Here is a 16,709-nt window from a genome sequence, read left to right on the forward strand (position 1 = left end):
GTCGAACGCCTAAAAATGCCGTTTATGCCATTCACTTTCGGCCCAGTTGAAGCGCTTGTGTGAAACTGATGTCAAATTGCTATGAACGAATGATTTTTCCATCAGTACTGATTTTGATTTAAGGATTCAGTGAAAGAAAATTGAGATAAATTCAGAGTTCACTGTTGTCCTTTCATTTTTTGGCGTTCGTTTGCCGGCGACGCCGAAAGAATAAGGATAATGCTTTGCCAAGAGTTCGGGGACTAAATAACTAAAGCAAGGCCTGAGGCTGATTTTGAGTTTACATATCAAGTGTTTGATAAGGTAAGTTGTAATTCGTTGCCGGTTTTAAATATATATAAAGAAAAATTGTTACTTATAGACTGACAGATTAAGAAACCGATTTTCTATGGTGCGCTGAAACCGGAAAAAGCTGTGCTGAATTCGAAAACTATTATTTTTCATAAGTGATGAACGATGCCATGGAAGTGACCGGGTCGACAACTCTCATGTTATTCAGATTCTGTTACAGCTAGATTATGAATCCTTTAACTTCCATTAGTGATTAACATGAAACTTCTCTCAATAATATCCATTCAGCAAACAGGTAATGAGAATATTTAAACTTATCAGGTAGAAACTGCTATCTTGATCTAGCACCAAGTTCTCATAACTAATTTACAAGGAAATGTGTAGCAGCTAGAGGGGAGAATTAACAATCAGATCTTGGGAGTTAAAGGGTTAAGCAAGATCTTCGCGGTTAAAGTGAAGCGTCACGAAAGATTAGTTATGCCATATGATTGACGGATTTCTTTTTTAGCTATCTGAAAATCCTTTTCGATTTCTGATGTAAATTGAAACTTGCCTTAAGATGACTGAGATAAATTACGATCTGTTTTCTTGGTTAGAAATGAATAACGCTAACGCCCTAAGACGGATGACCTAATAGTAAGTCTAATAACCAGACCTCAACCGGCCGGTCAAAATGGTCATACCGGCTGGGTCTGGGTATGAGAATAAGTGAGACCGTGCCGGCGAGGGAGAGAACATGACTTTTGTAAGGAAAATCCATTGTCAGCGGTTAACGTTACAATTACATCGATCGACGATCTACATAGGAAGGATGTGAAGATATTTTTCGCTAATCCGTGGGTTTTTGCCGTGTTCGGTGTTAGGGAAACGCTATTTTTCAAGAGGGGATTCGGGATTGTAAAACTCTCTTACTTTTTGGGCTGAAGGGAAAACACAATTGTTGGAGTTATTTTAGATCCTCGACGAGTGTATCCTCGACATGTCTTTTCTGACGATTTAGATCTCAGAGCCAAAATTGTATGTAGACAAGTGGCCAAAGAGAACATGCATCAAGTATTACTAAGGATTCAGTGTGCATTAACTCCATTGTGGTATAATATATTCCAAAGCTGTCATAGCTTGTAATTACATCTTGGTGAATCATTTTTGCCTTGCAAATGACCACCTTTCCGCTGCGTTATGTAAGAGCAGAATTGATATACGATCTTGCTTAGCCGTCACCAATAATGCTTTAAAATTGCCTTCAAAACTGACACCTTTGAGTGAGATCAAGTGATGAAATTGCGCCGCTGTGGTAAAAATTTAGGCAATGGGCTCTGAAGTATAATCGAGGTTTTTTTAAAAACTAGTTGAGGATATTTTTAAGGTGAATATCGGAGTGCAAGAATAAAACAGTGTATAACTTGATTTTGGGAAGTACGATTTCTGGCCGGAATGAAGACATCCTGTGAAGGCCCTCTCTACTAGAATATCCATCTTATAATAGCAAAATTGTTCCAAAAATATCGTAAAAACCTTATGTTTTATGTAAAGACCCTCTGCACGTGAGAAGAAAGGGATTCACCTTCGGGTCACGCTTTTTGTAGTAACTTTGAAATTCTAGCAAGCATTTATTGAAAGACGGGCCCAGAGCAAGTGAAACTTTCAAAGGTATAGTTTCTAGAAAATCTCAAGTTCGAAAGTAATCATGATAGTCAGTATGGTTCAATTGTTACCGTTGCTCAGAAGGATAAGATATTATACCGAGGGAATTACTTTTTTTCCCCGATACTAAATAAAGTGTTTGGTTTATATTTATATGATATTTCTCGATTGCTCTTGGTAAATTGCTAAACTTGTTAAAAGCATTGGAAAGAGGTTTAAGCTTTGTCCGAAAGAATCAGTAATTTGTGAATTCAATAGACCCAGAAAACAAACAGCTCAGTTTTAAACGACTAGTCGTTTGATTCTGAATCAGCAAAAATAATGAAATAACAGCTCCGAAGAAGCATCACTGCGCTTGAAATAAGTTTACCCTCCCTGGTTATAAATATTTTCTTCGGCTTATACCTTTTGGCTTCAGCGTTGCCGAAGGGAAAAACAGAAATACAGCTTTGGCCACGAGACGGCTGACGGGCTTCGCAAGAGACAAGAAAAAAACAAAGCACTAGATTAAGGAAGCCAATCGACAAATAATTCAGTCATTTGTTTCTAAAAAATAACACAATCGATTCTCCAGCATACAAATCCTTTTATTTACAACATTATTTGATATTACAACTTCCAAAGATGCACCATATCTCCTTTATCTTCCATTTCTTTCAAGTTTAATTTGAGCTAATTATTCAGACTGCTGTGTTTATAAAAAAAAAGCCTTGCTATAAAAACCGAAAGTTCTGGAAAGTGAAAGTTTCGGTCGTTAAACAGTTCGAGTACATCGCAATCTACGTTTTCCTATGGAGATCTCCTTACAAATTTTCTTCGGAAATTCCATTTTACCGTGCAAAAAAGCACTTCGCTGACGGTATATTTGTTCTTTATCTTACCTCTCATTTATTTGCTAAAAAAAATTTTTTTGTCATCAGTTTTTCGTGTCATTGTTTATCATAGTTCATGATTGTCTTACTGAACAGCCAGTTGGGTCGCAAACCCTCCTTAATGGTTACAGCCGTACATGTTGAGCCAGGACTGGATAAGTGGGTCGTTACGTCTGTAGTCCAGTCTCCGGTTACCAAACATTACGATCTTCCAACTTTCAGGGGCACCATCCGATGAGCTATGTCGGATGAAAAATTCTGGAAAGAGCTGCGTTACTAAGTTCTGTTCACTTCTGTCAAATTGACCTCTCTCCTCGGCGTCGTGGAACGGGTGTGACGTCACACTCACATGGAAGGTTGTTGGAAGTTCTTCACTACCACGTGTTTCGTCGAATGATCCAAAAAAATGGCATTTTTCGGGGCTTTTTAAAGCTACATCCATTCTGAAATTGAAGTGAAATTGTTTTGTAATAAAATCTAATTTTTCCTCTTTTCTAGAGTTCTAAATCCTACTTGAAATGGAATTTATCTGCTCGCGTGAGCCTCGATGAATTTGCACATTTAAAACGGAAGAACACGCTTACGAAACGGAAAATAAATGGAGAAAAAATCCACTTAAAAGGTACACGTTACTTTAAGATGCTGGTAATAATGGGAGATGAAACGCTGCAAAAGCAAGCTACTAAAATATAAAGAATTACCTTGTCCCAAATTCGTGTGTAGTTGATTCGTGTCGCCGCAGATCTACTTAGTTGGAGTCCCGCCTGTCTATTTAGATGAGGTCTAAATTGATGCGAGTTAGAGTATAATATTGTTTTTCTTTTAATTGGTTGAATTTGTCATTCAACGCAGGTGATTCGTTTACTTAAGGTCTGATGTCGTTGCAAATGAATAAATTTTAAATTGTTTTGCTGCCGCATTCAAAATAATACAGTCGATACAAAATGTGCGAATAGTCAGCAAGCTTCAGACAAACATTTCGGCAAGTTATTTACGTCAGTTAAGAAAAACACTACTCCGTCGTTATGAGAGCATTTTATGAATTTTAGTTATCGCACTTAATTTCAAAGGCAGAGAGTCGGTAATTTGAAACTCTATTCAATTGCGGCTCCTGCTGCTTGCAAATTTAGGCCAAGTATTCACAGGAGTTTCGATAGAGGCCGGTTATCAGCGGTTTACCGTCACCGTAAGGCCTCAGTTACCGCCGTCTATTTCGCCAGCGAGCAAGCTCCCGCATTTGGGTTTCGCCTAACAGGCCCTTTTCCGGGCACAGACACATACTCCACCACCAACAACCGTTTATGGAAAAGTTATTGAAATCCTTGCATTAATCCACGCTAATTGATTTTTTTTTCTTTCTCGGCTCAGGTTGAGGTCTGGAGGAGATCATGTTAAAATTCTTCACAGCAGTAGCAAATTAAAAAACAAAATGTTTCAACGAGAATCATTCTTTAAAAAATGGATCATATTTCTGTGAGGTTTTTTCTTTTACCTAAGAGACCGTTTTTCTTAAAAAAAGATAACTATTAGCAATCGCGTAAGATTTTCAGCAGCCTTTCCTTGAGAAATACGAGCACGTGTCTAGTACTGGAGTTACTTCCGACATCACGTTTTCATTGTGAGCTATTGTCTCTGATGACTTTATTTCCGTTGACGTTTTTGTAACACGCCCTGCCTCTGCAGTCCACCGCTATCGTACGAACTTCGGATTTCTTCTCTAAACTGTTTGGAATATGTCGACTGTTTCTCTTATTTCACGCATAAAATGCTATTTTGGCTCCATGCAAATTATCGCTGGTAGTACCATTGTCAGTTCTCGCACTCTTAATATTATTATTTCTCACGCAACAAAACAATTCTGCCGCAGATGTTTTCTCTTGAGGGGTCATTTTGTTCGACTGTTTTGAACCTTTCCATGCCCGTAAAAATACATTACAACTGGAGGGCAAAATAAAAGAAACTCACACCTGGAGGCCGAATGCATACAGTTTTTCCTTCTGTCTTGTTAGTCTCCCACGTTATTTGTACAGGACTGACAAGAATCTATTATCTCAATAACATCAGCTTTTTCCATATTATCTTAAAATCGCTCTCAATGACAAATCTAGAAAAGTCTTACTGTAACAGTTTCACCCAAAACGTTTGATGCCTGATCTCTGGTTTGGATAAATGATTTTATATTTTATCAAAGATCTTAAAAAACTAATAAAATGTAAATCATCGGGCGCATCTCTTAAATCTGACGAATTTTTTCCCGGCGAAATAAAAATTAGTGTAATAATTGTAGGCCATACATAAAATGACTATTAAGGAATTAGTCAGTTTCACCGTGTTCAATATTTTCATATTTTCCTAGTTCTTGTTCAGATTTTTACTTCATTCGCGTCAGTAAGGTCAATCTACATTCCATTCAACTACTAAACCGCTTTGGGCAAGCAATAACCCTGGCCTAAATTGGAAAGGCCTCGAAATCAATATTTAGTCAAGACGAATGATCTACCATCTCACTTCCTACATTTGAAGTTGTGTGTTTGATAAGCATCACTTGTTTCTAGCTTGAGATGGCAAGTATTACAATAAATTGCAAGACAATGTATTTCACTACTGCGGTTGAGGACTATCGTGTTGCACTAAAAAATGTGATGCTAGCGAGTAAGAGTCAAGTTATGAATTCGGATTTAGAATAAAGCAGGCGAGGATTGAGCTAAAATTGGATTTTTGGCGATTAAAAAGTGCTTGAGGCACTTCTAAGAAATTCCCTTCTTTTATTCCTAGGTATCTTTTCTGAAGTTTATTTTCCGGGGTTATCTGTCTTCCTAACTGCATTTGGCTCGGAACTAGTCGTACTTCGTGTCGAGGAGAGGTTCCTGTGTGATGGAACAGCTTTAAAACCAATCCAGCTTTATTTTCCGCTTTTACACCTGACTGCATAAAAACTTCATTTATGCTGCTAATTCAAATTATTTCCAATTGCACTGGGGTTCATAAAAACCTTGTTGACGGCAGGCCGTTGAAGCAGGTATCAGATCTTCATGGTCGGCCCTCTGTTGACTCTGTTGTGGGAGAATGTTTGGAATTCAACTAACGAAGAAAGACTTAAAACTTTTCCCATTCTAAGTTTTCTCGAGTTCGTTTTGTCCACTGGCAATATAGATATCTTAAACAGTAGGCCACGCAGGATCTTGTTAATCTAAACTTTACTCATTTATGTATATAATCAAGTTACAGCTGGTAGCCTGCCCGCTACCGCTAATGTGATGTTCTGCTGTTGTATTTTAAAAGCAATTCATGTTTCCAATTTCTTGCTGAAAATAAAAGTTAGGATAGAACATTCGATTTTTTATGATGTTTAAAAAAAGTTGATATTGCTTTCCATTTCCCGAGGTACCGCTTGGATGGTAAAATTTTTCCATGGCTTAAATAGGTTATGGAAACAAAAAGTGATAAATTCTAAAATATAGCACGAGCGCCAAATAAGTTTAGCCAAGAATGAATCAGAGGATCCTCTTCCTTTCTTTTTCGCAGGTTTCTGTAGTTTTGATAATTAGTGCCAGCCAATTCACTTTGCCATCTCATTTGAGTAATGGAACTCTTCGGGAAAAAGTCTGGGAAGAGCATTTTAACTTGTGTCATGTCCGGTGAATTAATGTTGTCTGTTTGTCTCTTTTTAACATTGCGGTTTTTTCCTTTGTGAGATCTTGTCCCTTCTCCAGTCTTAATTGTTTTTGTAGGTTCACCAGTACATTCATGAGAAATCGAATGATCATGTTCCATGTCAGTTTTATTGCGTACTCGTCTGGTGTGATGAGAGCCAATTCTTTTTCTCCTTAGAGTTGAAAAATCAAGGGATCTTCCAAATTGTTTTCGTGGCAGCGCTGAATCCAAACAATAATTGCTGCTCTCTTCTGGTTCTGATGTTTCCTCGATCGTGTCGAGTCGGACGAGAGGAGCTCTTTTGGTTATCCTTTCCATTTAACTGCGTTTGTCTTGACTAAAAGTTTTCTCGTCTTGTGAAGAATTCACGGTCTGCTAAGATGTCGATTGTCTCAGCTCAACTGAGAATGCCAAGATAAGATTATCCTTGCTTTCTTTTATGCCCATGCAGACACCAGTGGCTGATAATTTTGTTTGCCAGGCTGTTCAAGCTTAAATTTAGAATACTGACTGGAAATGATAATCATGCGAAAGAAACTGAAATAGCCTCTGATTCAACGTCGCAGATGTGACACAGTTGAGTCGTTACAATAGCTTGAATTTTTATGGTAGCATGTAGCGTCACAAACCTCATCAATATTTACTCAGCGGTGTAAACCATGACCAATTAAAGTCGTGTAGTACTGTTGAAAAGAAAATATTGCAAATCGTAAATAGCCATGATGATAAATAAAAAAATCCTCTTTCCTTTTGCACTGAGAACGGAAAAGGTTTCTTACCATTAAACAAATTAACAGTCTGATTAGTATTAGTAACTTTCAGTTCAACCATGAGGTAATATCAATATATATATTTGTATCGCACAGATTTGATTTGAGTCTAAGATTTCAAAAACATCTTTGAACGTCAAAACAAAGTTTATCAAAAGTAACATTTATTGAAATGTTCTCCTGACGCAAGTCTGTACTTATCTTTTATCTCTCTTTTAATTCACAACTTCTCAAGAGCTGTTTAGAAACCCGGTCAGTTCGGAATTGATTGCGATATCATTTTAGCATGAATTTCAACGTAAACAACACGTTTTCAACATTTCAAGATACTTCATATTTTCGTTGTGATATTTATCATCTGTGCGGTACAAAATAAATCATGTATGTTTACGTATTTCAGTTGGAAAACGTCTACGTGATTAGGTAGGTGGACTGTTGCAAGGAATATGAGTGGCTTGGAACCACATTAAAAATGAAGAAATTGTATGTGCTTTAAATTCGATTTAAGCAGCCCAGGATTAATACCAGCCGGCGAGATACTTCTGCCTTGCCAAAGGAAAAAAAGTAGAAAGCGAAAGCGTTTTACTTGAAAACTCGTCGTAAATATCTTGAACGTAAACAGGTAGGTGTAAGAAAGCCGCAAACTGGAGTAATTTTTTATTTAAAACCACTCTAACAACATGTACTAAACTTATTGACGCCCTAATCACGTCTCATCAGCAGTATGGAAGCTGTTTTTCGTGTTGTGGACCCACTTCAGGTCTACGCCAGTCTGCATAGACTGGCAGACGACGAGAACTTGTGCGTACAAAGACGCATCTGCCGTGTAATGCAGTATGGTAAGAAAGGAAAAAAAAACTTGCCTATATCTGCCATACTCAGCAGACACTGCGGAAAGTGGTCTTGAAAATTTAAATTGGAGCACATAGTCAGTGTCTGGCTGTTTTGTTTCTATACTATACACAAATAACCGCGTTCACCTCTAATATGCGTGGGTGCCCTATGACATTCTTCTTTGAAAAGAGCAAACAGTTGCAAAAGCCTCAAAAATAGAAATTTAGAACCTCAATTTTAAATTCAGAGAAAGAGTTTTATGGCAAATTACACAGAAAAACTTAGATATTTTTTGATCTATTTCAGATCCTAATCGGCAAATATTGTGGCTCGAAATCGAACGGCAAAAGCACTGATTTCAGAAACAGAAAAAAAATGAATATATGGAGAAACTTCTAAATAAGTAACAAGTGTTTGCCTCATTTAACAAACACCTTGAGGGAAGTGTGATTTTTCGTAATGAAAATACATGTGAAATAGCTTTAGAACTCAAGACGCATTAAGACTGGCAATAAAGATAAAGATAATCACTACTTACTAGCAGTACCAGAATACTTATGCGAGCTCGAGAAGTGTTGTTGTAAGAAGGTTTTTTTTCGCAACTATGCACATACTGCCATGATTTAGGCCAATTAAAATGTTGACTATCTAAGATAACTTCAGAAATATGCATATGAGCTAATTTTAGTTGAGTGCAGCCACGTCGCTACTCAATCACGATACTATTTCAGAAATGGTTCGATTTTTCCAAATTAAGAACTTTGAATCACAGACACAACTGAACTAAAACATAAATATTCGTAAGATATCCAAAAACGTCTTTAGTGTGGGCCGGAGTCTACAATACAATGAAACGAATCATGGTTGGCACTTGTTAAAAGCAAAGCAAATAACCAAAGTTTTTTTGGACTTTCTGCTGTAGAATCATTTAAAGAGCAGGTACCCCTTTGAGTCATAAGTGCAGCTGTCGTTCCCAGCGGAAACAATTTTAACGAATGTACCGATCCTGTTAAATGCGAATACCCAAATAATACTTTCGATCTTTTCTGGAAAGATTCGGTATCGGATTCACCTTTCGGTTTGGTTTGACCTAAGAAAATACAACCTTAACTCTAAAATAAGAAAGGTTTAGAGCCAGGAGATCATCGAACAACTTTGAACCAATAACATATGCTAGCCAAGAGCAGTTTTCAGTTGAGTGTTTACAAACCAAACCAAAGTGATCGCAGACTTTAATTAGAGCAGAGGCTTACATCATCATTAACTAATAGGAGCTCAAAGTAAAAACAGACCAACTGCCTTAAGCGCCGGAAAACGCGTGAGACTAGGTTACGAGTGGTTTATTTTGCGTCTGACTTGTTGACAGGGTGATGCGAGTTTTTTTTTTCTATCAATCACAATGCGAAGTATAGAAAAACCAAAGCAACCCTGATTTACTTTTGACACTCATATTTGAAAACTGCTCTCGTGGAAAATTGAAAGTTCTTTTCGCGGAATAGTCCGCCAAACCCGAAATCGGGTGCTGTATCATTGAATTTACATCCGCAAATTCAATGATACAGCAAGATTTCCGTGCACTGATCAATGAACTTTCCACCTACACAAAATGTATTGTTTTCTATTTTCAGAACAGCTTTTAGAACATTTCCTGTTACAGTTAATCTTAGCCTGGGGGTCACGTTATACGAACAAAACAACATCATCAAGAGTGAAAGAGCGGTATTTGATTGCAAAGGCGCAGACCATTCATGATGTCTGCTTTGATAGAATAAGACAGAATGAGAGAGGAAGCCAAAATATTGTTAAACTGGAAAAATATGTTTGTTCCAAAAGTAATTATTGATCAATGTGTGCAATGGCTTGACAGTCCATTATCATCTCGTATTGTTTAGAAACTGAAGCCGGAGAGAATTTAATTCAACAGCTGATAAGTTGAACAGAATATTCACCTAACCTCGCCTATTTTGTAATGAGTTTACCATAGGAACTTCTTATCTCTACGGCCGCTGTTCGGCTAAGGTGTTGGGCGGGAAAACTCATCATTCAGATTCTAGATAAGTTATCTAGTGGCTGAAAGATTACCTTGTACGTTTCTCCACACTAGGTTGTGAGCAACAAACAGATTCACCCTCTCACCTTTGCGCTCTGACCGCGGTTTTTAAAGCCGCCGGAAACTCAAAGGCCGCTTCTGATAATTCCGTTCCGCACGGTTTAGAAATACATATATGTTTTTAAACTAAATCTGACCAAAATAACCGTCCTTTCGCTTCTCATTTACACCATCATGAAGCTGCGATTCAACTCTAACCTTTCAGCCATGAGTGAAATTAGGCACCGGATGCTTGTATATCATTTCTGATGGTTTCAGACTTCACGCGGATTTAAAATCAGTAGCACTAATATCACGTTTCTTTTTCTATTCTTGCATCCTGACATATTTTCTCGCGTGTATTTCATCAACTTTGCGAGAAAAAGCATCGAATGGTGAAGGATAATTTGTCGTGTAATTGCAGTGAAATTCATAAACAACAAGCTCGACCGTTTTAAACTTAGATTTATCAAAACAGACAGGTTTTGCCTGCAGGTAATGTAATTATTTCAAATTTGATTTTGACGCGGATCCAAACTACCTCCAGCTATTCATTTAACATAAAACCTTTCCAACCTGCACGAAAACAACAAACAGTAGTCTAGTGCTAGCTTTTAAACTTCTATTTTTAAGAATTGCGGTAAAAACAATAAATTGCCACTCGAAAACTAGTTTGTACTACCGTTCTACCAGCTGAGGGGAGAAAACAACTACAGAATACTTTGCAACCAGCAGCCCACTGACGTTAAATGTGAAACATTTTCCGACAAACTCTAAGGCGACATTTTCAATATCTGGCTTCAGTCATCCTATTTCTCTGAACTGATCGAAAGTAAAGACACAAGGTAAAATATTTCTAAGAAAACGATAACTGTGCGCAGATCTAGTGTCATTTCTTGATAAATAGCGTGCATTAAAAGGTTTGAAAAGATCTTGTTTTCTGTTTTGTGAATAAGTGTCCTTGAGGCTTTTAGTCAAAGTAGTGATGAAATAGACTCTTACCAAGAAACCTAAGTATAAAGATCTCAGATTTTATACTCTTGTCAGCTAAGAAGTTTTGGAGTATTCCTTTTTTGTCATTAATATCATCATTCTCTATGTTATCCCCAGTAAAGACTAGCAGTTTAAGAATTGTTCCTTCATGAGAACGAGTAAAGGTGATGTCTAATGGACGCATGCGCTTCCTCCATATAAGCTTAACCACGATTGAATCAGCGGGTCGAACCCTTGTTCCGCCTTCAAATGTGTGTGCAGCTTGTCTTTGCACATTTCTTTGAAACGTGGTTCGTTGCAACCGGAGAAAAATTCTGGAAAAAGCCTTTCGACTTGACTCTGCTGACTATTCGCTTTTTGGTGACTTTTAAGCTGATCGGTTTTTTGTGATAGCTGTTCTGTAAAGCCCACTTGCACGTGACAAGTTACCGGCGCCCTTTCCATTTCACGTGTTGATGTCTGTGTTTCCTTGCAGGGTGCTGATGTCTTGTAAAATGGCCTTAATTCTGCTTAAAGCTGAAATGTAGGAAAAGATATAGTTTTTTTTGAGTTGAACCTCCAAGATTAAATCTTTTCCTTAAGTTGGGGTGAGCGGTACCGGAAATACAAATATTACGAGTTAAACCCATGTACGATTTAAACATTGAGAATGCATTACTTCTCCAATCACTCGTGTCTATCCAAAGGAAAAAGATTCACCCCCAAACAACTATAAGGAATTTCTAAGAAACCATTTTAAAACCTACAGGGGGAAAGTACATAGAAAACTTACCGCAGCAAATGGCTAAAGCTACTTTTGAGAACTGAGAACACGGCTTAGTGGGACGGAGTCTTGATAAAACTGGAATAATCGTCGCAAAATTACTTCGTTTTTATTACTACTGAAGAGAGAGGCGAGACCTGTCTAGACATTAATTGAAATTATTGCTTAGAACAGGTGGCATCGCAACGTGGAATGCAAGACATCTTTTGACTAAAATATTATTCAAAACGTGAATTGTACATTGAGCGGGCGTACTACGTGTGCGTGATAGAGAGGAGTGAGCAAGACTTTAAACTCTTTAATCCCCTGAAGAGATTAACATGTTACTTCTCCCTTTACTATCCATACATAACCCAGCAAACAGATCATAAGAATTAACAAGAAGATCTTGAGGGTTAAAAGGGTAAACAAAAACTCCCTGTTAGCGATAAACTTTTTTTTCGGACTTTGTACTAAGAGAAGAAGATTCGAAGTCGGATTTCACTCAGGATTCTGAAATGCCAACTTGTAAATTCGTTTTATAACAAGATAAAGAAGACTTCAGTTGCTGTGTTTTTTCGCTAATTTAGTTTACCCATTCACTGGCTTAGCACACGACCACTAACCGAGTCTTCCCCGGCAGTATTCCTACTCAGGCAAGGAATTTTTGTTTCTTTCAAAATGCAAGGTACATCGTGCTCGAAAACCTTGGCCGATATTTCATCACCACATCATATCGGCCAAGGTTTTCGAGCACAATGGATATTTACCTCGACGCTTCGCAGCTCGGTAAATATCCACCACTAGCTTCTAACACTGAAGTGTTTTAGTAAATAGTAATTCAAAAAGGGAGATGATATAACACAAAAAGATGCCGGGTTTCAACACATTTTTCCTGCAACGATTACAATATTATCGGACACAACTCCTACTCTCCACTGTTTTAATATATTCAAAAGATTATAATCTCTTGGTATGAACTAATTTCCAATACTAGAGAGGTAATTCTGACCTCTGACTGCTATACATTTCCCAGTAAATTAGACCGAACAATTTGGTTTCACATCAAGATAAAGCATGCCCTCCGGCTGATGAGTTCATCAGTTCTTTGCACGATAATATATCGAAATCGTGCGGAATAGTTTAATTTTAATCGTGTTTAAAAGTTAAGGTATCGCTAGATATTTTATACGAAGGTAGTTTATCAAATGCGAAAAGTGTTTCAAGACTGACGCCTTGTGAGTGAAGTTATAGTGACACCGAAAAAACGACCTCGTAGACACGTGTTCAAGAGTGGAGCTCACGAACGACAACGTGAGAGGAACAGCACACCTGTCTTAGCAAGCCATTTCCAATAAAGTCAACGAAAAACCGAGCCAAATGTATTGATCTCATTAGTTGAAAGCAAATACTGACGGCATATTTTGAGTCAAAACAAGTGCAATTGCCAAACTTGAATGAAGCCTGAAATATATGGTTTAGATGCGCGAGAACTGAACATACTCTGAAAGGTCTCTGGTGTTCCGTAACAAAATGGTTAACTGATATTTAACAATCAAAATTTGGAATAGAAAAAGGAGACACGAACACTCCTTAAATATCCAAACTATGCAAATTACGTTCTTTATTACAAATGAGTCGGGAAAAAGGTAAATTCGTAAATAATTTACCTCATGCTAAGCACCACTGAAACAGAATGGAAAACCTTTAACCTAAACCATAGCATGGAACTTTTGTTATCATGATTTATCTCGGTACAATAAGGATATTTCAAACATAATTTTCATGTAGAGGCACAGAACCTCTTTATATTAAAAGCAATTGAATACAAGGTCAGCCAAAAACATGTGTAGAGTGTTTGCCGTAATGAAAAAAATGCATTTCGAAAGCTCGAGTCCATTCTGAGATGAAAGAAATTAACGAGCTTTCCGTGACAGGATTTCTCCGAGTCATATTAATTCCTATATAATGAATCAATGCGTAATTCACAAAAGTTCATAGTTACTCTTAAATCAAAGAGCTCAAAGGGTATTAAAAGTTCGCTGGAGATTTTAATCGAATTCCATTTGCGAACAAATTTAACATAGAGCGGGCTAGAGAGGTTTTTAAGGCTTGCAGAATAATATCATGTGACTTGTTATGTGCCTTAATGCTAGTAATATATGGCAACGAAAAACAGACATTTTTATTAACTTGGAAATCAGATTCTGACAGCAACACCACGGATCTATTCTTTCTTACTGTAATTATCCACGATTTTTTTGTTTCTTTGAAATAAACGAACACTTTTTGAGGTTTTATTGCTAAAAACACCTGAAGATGTCAAAACAATAATTCGAATTACAAACTCTAAGACACGTATGATCCTACTGAGGTTTTTTGACCTGGTGGAAACAGAATTTCCTATGAATCACTTGGTAATTTTCAATTTAGTGTCGAAAGTAGTCCACTGTTTCTTTGGTTTTGTTTCACTTCGCTGGGATTAGTTTAGAAAACTCGAGCCACTTTGTCAGCCAATGAGATTTAAAGCTAGAACCAACTGCTAATTAGTTACCCGCGTTTTCCCGCGCTGCAGTTTCTTTGTCCCTATTTGACCTCTCATTGGCTTCTTGTCATGTGTGTCTTTCTTCTTTTGGCGTTGGTTTTACAACACTCCATCAAAAAGCAGTCTATATCTATAGAGTGAGGATATCCGTGTTTACATAGCTTTGTATTAAATCTCAGACTCTTCACGGGCATATCTCTAATTTATTCACGATCCCTAATAGATTTAGTAAGATTCAATTCATAAAGCAAGAAAAGCGAAAAGGCAATTTTAAAGAAAGACAACGACTAGGAAGACATTCCAAGCGCACATAAAAGGAACAACTACACCACGAACGCCTCTACACTAGCGAGAAATCCACAGAGATGATTGCGGAACAATCTTGTCCCGTAGGAAAACGATAATCCATAATCAGCTTGCTCTTCAACAAGGGTTTCTTGGCGATTTTCTCCTGATACTCGGAGAGAGGAAATTGCAGCCAACAGCCGTCTTGAAATTGAATGAAGCGCAGAGCCGACTTCTTCGGAAGAATGTAATCTTTTTGATATCTACGAATGAAACTCGTCCATTTCTGACGCACTTCTTCAACCTTCGGAAAGCAGCGCATTGAACCGCGTGTTGTATTATTAATGCAGCAGACATGCATGATTTGGATCCCCAGCTTTACAATAGGTTCCCCTTTTCTAATTTATCTCTCTTCCCTCGGTGATCACAGTTTACTACGTAAACAGCTGCGTAATTCATGTAATTTGGTCGCTTCGGTCGCACAAAAAGGAACCAATATTTTGTCTTCAGATCCTAATTTCAATGTGTGAAATATTGTCACGGAAAGATCGTAAGGCGCACTTAATTCTTTTATTTCAGACTGAAAATGTAACTATCACCTAGAAAAATACGCTAAGAAAGAGATCGCTTAGTAGGTTTGTCTTTTTTTCTTTTCATTTCGCAAATAATCTACTAATTTATATTAACTTCAAACCTTGATGTTTCTGTAAAATTGTTACCAACGATGTATTTCAACTCCCCCTTGATTGCGCTTCATTTTCGGTCGGTAACCGAAATCTATACTTCTGACCTAATTGTTACAAAAGCCCGATGGTTCGGGCTGCTGACTCCTGGTCAATCGAAGCGCTACTTGTTTATAACGCGAACTGTAATCCCTTATAATTAAAATAAAAAGAGTAGTAAAAGTCGTAGAAAAAATGTTAGTACCGAAAACAAGGCATAAGAAAACGAGGTAACTCGTGTTTATGAACTGGCTGGAGTTACCTTGAGAAGTCCAATGATGTGCTTCGAACGGCCGATGTGCTTCGTTAGTCTGCCTTAATAGACGTGTGAAAACACGACTGACAATTTCTCATGTCTGGTATGTTTAAAATCTGTCGCTAAAAGCAGGTGGTTGGCTCTTTTCTAAATGAATTTGCTCTTTTATGTTTTAAAACGTGAGGAAACACAAGACGCTCCTGTGACACACGTCGCCAAAAAGATAAGTAAGACCAAAATATTTTACAAGTTTTTGGTACTTTAGAATTTATGAAAGCTTTATCTTGGCGTATGGGTTAAAAAACACAAATTTCTCGCTTGTCTTTTATTTAGAAGGGTGAAAAAAACAATTCGACAGAAATTTTCTTAACAAGGGGAATAAAAGTCAATTAAAGTTTAATTCTACAGTAAGAGAACCTAAATGGACATACAAGTTTCTTGCCGCTTGAACCCTTCTTAGGCCATCCCTTTTTTTTCTTCGTTTAGCGTCGAATGCATTTCCTGATATTGGGTCAGTCGGATTAAAAATAAAAAACCTAAAAAGAAAAAAAAATACAAGAAGTCTCTGGATAGGAGGCCTGTTACCCCAGCATCATTGCTGTGGAGCCTGGAAACAAGACCTGAACCCAAAATCAATATGGCGGAAACATTGGTTGATGTTATTGTAAAATTAAGACAACGTGGGTAAAAGGATCAACCACCGAAACTCCTATGCGACATACCAGTATCCCTAAATTTTTAGCACCTGCTTGAAAAGAAAGTTTTGGATATATCAATCATTACAACTTCGTGCCGGGTTGGTGAGCAATTACCTACAGACTTCGTAGACGTTAGACTGAATGATTCGATTGGTAAACGTCGCGTTACTGGATCCAACTTCATCGAATATTGTATCAAGAGCAGGAACAACATGAAGAACAGCCACCACCAAAACGAAGTGCGTTTCAGGCGATGATGGCCGCCGCTCTCGTGAAAGAACTCCCTCCACATATGAAGTCAACGAAAAGAATTC

General features: G+C 37.6%; 3 long non-coding RNA genes across 5 annotated transcripts; 2 read left to right on the plus strand and 1 right to left on the minus strand.

The window, feature by feature from the left end:
* Positions 1-4,595, plus strand: LOC149047918 (uncharacterized). Its single transcript, XR_016184888.1, has 3 exons — positions 1-303; positions 3,306-3,429; positions 4,176-4,595. It is a non-coding gene; the product is annotated as an uncharacterized LOC149047918 (long non-coding RNA).
* Positions 4,596-7,734: 3,139 nt separating this feature from the next.
* LOC149047919 (uncharacterized) lies at positions 7,735-8,598 on the plus strand. 2 transcript variants are annotated; one of them, XR_016184885.1, is made up of 2 exons: positions 7,735-7,853; positions 8,372-8,495. It is a non-coding gene; the product is annotated as an uncharacterized LOC149047919 (long non-coding RNA). The 2 variants fall into 2 exon arrangements; XR_016184884.1 differs by lacking the exon at positions 7,735-7,853 and adding an exon at positions 7,875-8,070 and having other exon boundaries at positions 8,372-8,598.
* A 2,039-nt stretch (positions 8,599-10,637) lies between these two features.
* LOC113679229 (uncharacterized) lies at positions 10,638-15,793 on the minus strand. 2 transcript variants are annotated; one of them, XR_003446977.2, is made up of 3 exons: positions 15,704-15,793; positions 11,920-12,051; positions 10,638-11,663 (listed from the first exon to the last, which is right to left on the minus strand). It is a non-coding gene; the product is annotated as an uncharacterized LOC113679229 (long non-coding RNA). The 2 variants fall into 2 exon arrangements; XR_016184886.1 differs by having other exon boundaries at positions 11,920-12,047; positions 15,704-15,785.
* Positions 15,794-16,709: the final 916 nt, after the last annotated feature.

Source organism: Pocillopora damicornis, chromosome 3 (assembly GCF_964200805.1).
Source record: "Pocillopora damicornis chromosome 3, jaPocDami1.2, whole genome shotgun sequence".
Classification (NCBI taxonomy): domain Eukaryota; kingdom Metazoa; phylum Cnidaria; class Anthozoa; order Scleractinia; family Pocilloporidae; genus Pocillopora; species Pocillopora damicornis.